This window comes from Trachymyrmex cornetzi, unplaced genomic scaffold (genome assembly GCF_001594075.2).
Source record: "Trachymyrmex cornetzi isolate Tcor2-1 unplaced genomic scaffold, Tcor1.1 scaffold131, whole genome shotgun sequence".
Taxonomy (NCBI): Eukaryota; Metazoa; Arthropoda; class Insecta; order Hymenoptera; family Formicidae; genus Trachymyrmex; species Trachymyrmex cornetzi.
The window spans coordinates 439,802-444,944 of NW_017295884.1; the positions used below are offsets into that span (position 1 = coordinate 439,802).

General features: G+C 43.1%; 1 pseudogene; it reads right to left on the reverse strand.

Moving 5' to 3' along the window:
- LOC108770717 (uncharacterized) overlaps window positions 1-2,070 on the reverse strand; it is a 2,824-nt pseudogene extending 754 nt beyond the window's left edge.
- Window positions 2,071-5,143: the final 3,073 nt, after the last annotated feature.

The following is a 5,143-nucleotide window of genomic DNA, read 5'->3' on the forward strand; positions in this document are numbered from 1 at the left end:
GAACGTCATGGAGATGTTGTGGATACTCGAGATCGACCTCGAGAATATAACCGATAGGCGAATCCAGAGCGATCGCGCTCACGTCAAAGTTCGCAACGTCTTTGACCCATTGAAATTCGGCGTATGGCAATGATTGACACATCGCCCAACCGTACAAGTTGTTAACATCGTAGTACATTAAGTACGCCGACGGTTCCGACGGGTCGTATGAACGCATGTACTTGTTATTAGCCTGCGCATATCTGTCGGAACATTGACTAAGGCCACCGCGTATACCGCGCTCGATGAACATGACCATATCAATGTCGGTGAGCAATTCAAATCTTACGCGCGTATGTTTCAGCATGGCATCCCACGTGAAACCTGGTAGTGTATAATAATGCGCGGGATCGAGACCGTAACTCGCGACGCAACTTTCGCGGAAATTTTCGAAAATGTCAGCTAATAACAAGACATCGGTTTTCAAGTACAGATCACTGTACTCTCCGAGCGTTCGAATGGAGAATCGCTGCCATACGTTCACGGCGTGAGCGTAATCGCTCTCGGATACTGTATCGCCCGTCAATGAACCGTAAAATGATTCGCGCGGTGGTAAGCGCATGTCCTGTAATTTTTCAATGCAGTCAACGTACTTGTAAGGAAAGACACATTTACGAGTAAGTAATTCAAGCTTTTCGTCTGACAAAGTTGAAAATTCGGAACGTACAATTTTTAATTTATCTTTGTCGAGATACGACGCCAATTTATCGAGGCTTGCACTTAGAAATTTAAATGAATCAATAAACCTTAATTTTACGCAATTTTTCCGAAAATGATTTGTATTTTTATCTTTGGTGCTATCAACATATTTAGTGAATGATATGTATTTTTCCTTTGTTATCGGTAGAACATCTACTTGTCCCTCATATGCTGTAGCGATTTCTTTAATTATAAAGTGTGCATCGTAGCCCGACAAGTTGTGAAATACAACTGGAATATTAAACGAATTTTTATAATTGAGATTACAATTTAAATGTGCTGGACCGCGGAATTTACCGGTTAAATGACAATGATCGCGGACTCGCGTATCGTCTGGCGCGAACAGTTTCCCGCAGATGTGACAACGCGTCGCGCTACGGTATGTCTCCAATTGCTGTTTAGACAGCACTTCCATGGGCACGTTGGCGGATATAATATCTTTTACGCGATGCGCCAAGTCTTGGAGTTGACGCGCGAACCATGCTATAGAGTTTTCGTCGCGACGGAAGTGATATGATGGCAACGAGTTGTCGTACGAGCAACGCACGTAGTAGCCCACACTGCATACCTTGTGGCGCTGATATGGGTACGACGCATCTTCCTTGTCGGGCTCCGTTTTCTGCAGAACGCACTCCAGGTCGGGGTAGACGACGAATGGAATGCGCTCCTTATTGCAGTGGTTGTTGAATTCGAGCCATTTGTCGTCCTCGCTCGGCAGTCTGATGGCACAAACAATAATTTATCTGCAGTCAATTGCGTGTAACTTCAATTTTTCGCTCGTACTGAAGTAGTGCAAACATCTGGAAAAAACGCATAAAAATCATTATTATCATTTATTAATTTAAAGGACAATTATAATTTTTTTTTTTTTTTTACGCATACTTACCGATCGCAGAAAAATTCCTTGTGCTCCTTTTTCGAGAGTTGCGAACTCACGAGGCGCGACAGGTTCTTAATCCACGCAAAGTGGCCTACACCATCGTTGCGTGGATCTTGCAAATACAGAACGTTGATGTGTTTCTCCTTCTTGTCGCTGGTAAGCCATACAGGAAGGACCTGTTTATTCTCATTACTATATACATTGATCGATACCGCGTTCAATTGTTCGAATTTTTGAATGTCTTTCAATATCATTGGAAACTCGATGCCCGCAAGATTTAACACTGCAGTGTAATGTGGATACGATGATTCCCGATACACATGTTCTTCAGCCGGATGTAGAGCGGCGACCACCGACCACGCGAAGCACGCATTGTCCGTCGTACGCACACTGATCACCGCTCGTTTCGTCGCTATTTCCCGCGGCACTTCGACATGACATCCCGCGCGCATGGGATTTAGTTTATTCACGTTGATAGTCAAATTGAGGATTCGCGACAGCGTCCACCCACTGTCGCGTTCCTGGAACTCTTCGAGCGATATCAACGTAGGCTCGATGACGTGCTCGTACCACTCGCGTATATCGGTGCATCGATATATTTCAATGTTCTTAGTGTTTATACTTTTAATGGCACATTTGTCATTCGTTGCAAATTCACCGTTGAAAGCGGTATTCACTTTTGCACTACCGTGTCTTTCTACAGTGTCTCGAACTTGCTCGAGCACTATTTCTCTCGCGTCTTCTAAAAACCGCCGCGGCTCGATGTAATTAGAATTTAACACAGCGCCCTTAATATACGGCTTTCAAACGCGGCATCAATCTTACGCCAGACGAGAGATCTTTCGTTCCCACTCGCGTACTCGTCACTCGCGTGCCCACCACCAACGTGCACGAACCGTCGCTCCAATTGCGATTTTGCACCCGCGAGTCGCGCGATCCTCGCCACCACGGATTGTCTATGTCCAACGGGAAGGCGCGGACGCTTGGCACGACAAAGTTCTTCGAGCCGCTCGATGCACTCGTCGCATCGTTGCAACCACGCGAAACACTCAACCAGAGTAGCGACCTGACCGCACTGCTCCAACAGTTCGCGTTCCACTAGTTCATCGAATTCCATGTTTTTTAAAATCAAAGTCTTTAGATCGCGTCACCCTCTTCCACGGAGCACTTGCACATGAGTCGTTTACATACGTTGCAGTACCGCCTCGTATCTAAAACGTAATAACGTTCTATCACTGTTCGATTATGTTTGTGTGCGAAAATGCACTGTTCACACTCAAAGCATCGATCGTTGCATAAATCGAAAAACAAATTTGGTACATGACCACGAAGCCCCTGCCACATATTGTCAATAATCAACAGTTCGACACATTTGTCACTACCCGCCGGAATCTTAATGCACGTGCACCAACGCCGGATCTTATCTGCGATTTTCTTCGCCCAATACTAATCGTCCTTTATTACATTGACATTTATAATTTTATTGTCATCGTTCTTACATTCTTCTCATAATCGCGTATACACTCTCTGTCGCGCGAGTAAAAACCAGACAGAAACGGACGATGTTATAACTTTTCCATGTTTCTCACCGCGTATACCTAACTCTCGGTCGCGTAGAAACTGCACCGGCGATATTCGCACATCATTTATGTCTCTCTTTCGCTGATTACCGAGAACGTACAGCACATCATTTACAACGTCACGGTTTCCTATGTCTCGCTCACAATACTGTTCAAAATAGTTTTTAATTTGTGCACTGTAGGCATCTGTTGCATGGATATACAAATGTACAATGCTACTCTGCAGTTCGTACAAAACCGACCGCTCAGCGCATCAATATAATTGATACTATGTTTCTTTATAAAATGCATTCCCACGGTGTCAATGTTAGCTAAAAGCACCATGCATGCAGCACATACGGTTAAAGGACCGCCAGTTGTGTAATAAGACTGAATCATACAGTATTTGGTGCGATCGTTCAGTGCACGGATTTCTGCAGCTGGTATAAATTTTTCTTCAAGATCCGTTTCGTATTCGCTCGTGTCACTGACAAAACAGGTGTCGGATAACACGGATTCTTCGTCGGATGAATCTTCATTCAGTATCTCTTCAAAATCTACTTCCATTTCTATTATAAAATACACTTCATCTCAAATATTCGCAAACTATTCAGAATCCACGTTTCCAATATTTTCGACTATATCCACGACGTTCGCACGATGGTTAGCCACACTTTTCGCACCGCTCTTATTGCGACCGATTCGACAATCTCTCAAGGCACCAACTGAGGTGTTGAACACTTATGCTCTATATATATTTCGTTATGTCCAGTGGACTCCACTATTTCTCCGTTTTGTGAAAAGTCCGACAAAAAAGTCATTAGGACAAAGCATGAACATAAAACTCGAACGTCACCGATCGGCGAGCATGACAATATTCAAGAAACGTGTCATTAGAAATCTTCCCAACGATATTGGATTCATAAGCAAAAACATAGATCCTCAGAATCGTCAGATCCATGGCAATAAAATTTATGGCAAACCACGTAGAGAAAATCATATTTCCAAACGCGTAAAAGCAAGTTGGAGGGCGTTTTCTCGTCAAACAACGGGAAGTTGGTAAAATAAAATATGGGATCACAAAGCGTAGCTTTTAATTTTTAGATTGTCGATCGTAGAATTTAAGTAAATATTATCTAGACGAGAGAGAACGCATGTTCAAGTAATAAAAGAGAAATCGTTGACAAAAAAAGGGGTGTGTTCGACTCGGAGTAAGTTCGACTCGGAGTATTCGCCTTTGTGTGGGTACCTGCACATCCTGCATTCCACATTTACTGCAGAAGAGTTATGTTTTTTTGTTTAGCAGTCGAAATATCGGCTCTTCTCTTAGCGCGTCACGACATGTCACCGATCTGACAGTGTACATAAACAGTGTACAAAGCTTTTTTCGTTTAATCGTAAACTTCGATTACTAGCGGTAAGACATGGATTGAGTAAAAGAATATATACGTCGAAAATCGATCGAGCGCAAGGGGTACTGTCCCTTACAGCAAGGTCCGCCAAGTCCCCCAATCGAAGGAAAACCCGAGATATTGGGAATGTCCCAACGAAAAAGCATTAAAGTCACCAACGAGTTCCTCATTATCAACGCAATCAAAATATAAGCCATAAGGTATTGCATTTACGGTGACTAATGTAATGCATATTATTCTCCGCTGAAAAAGCGAATGGTGATCAAAAAGTTTTTTATTCTCTTTTTTCCAGAAACCGCTGCTGATCGCAAAAGAATATTATAAGAGAAAAATCGGTGTAATAAGATGTGAATAAAAATAAATTCGTTCGCATCACTATATATGTATATGTACTTTATTTTACTACCTATCCTTTGCCCTAGTAAAAGAAAAAGAAAAGAACACAGTATATTGCGAAAACTAAGTTATAAAAAGACAAAAGAAAAAAGACGTTGTAGTACTTTTGCGAGCGGGGTGGTGGCGGCCCACGACGGCAGCGGCGGGGGGGGGCCCCC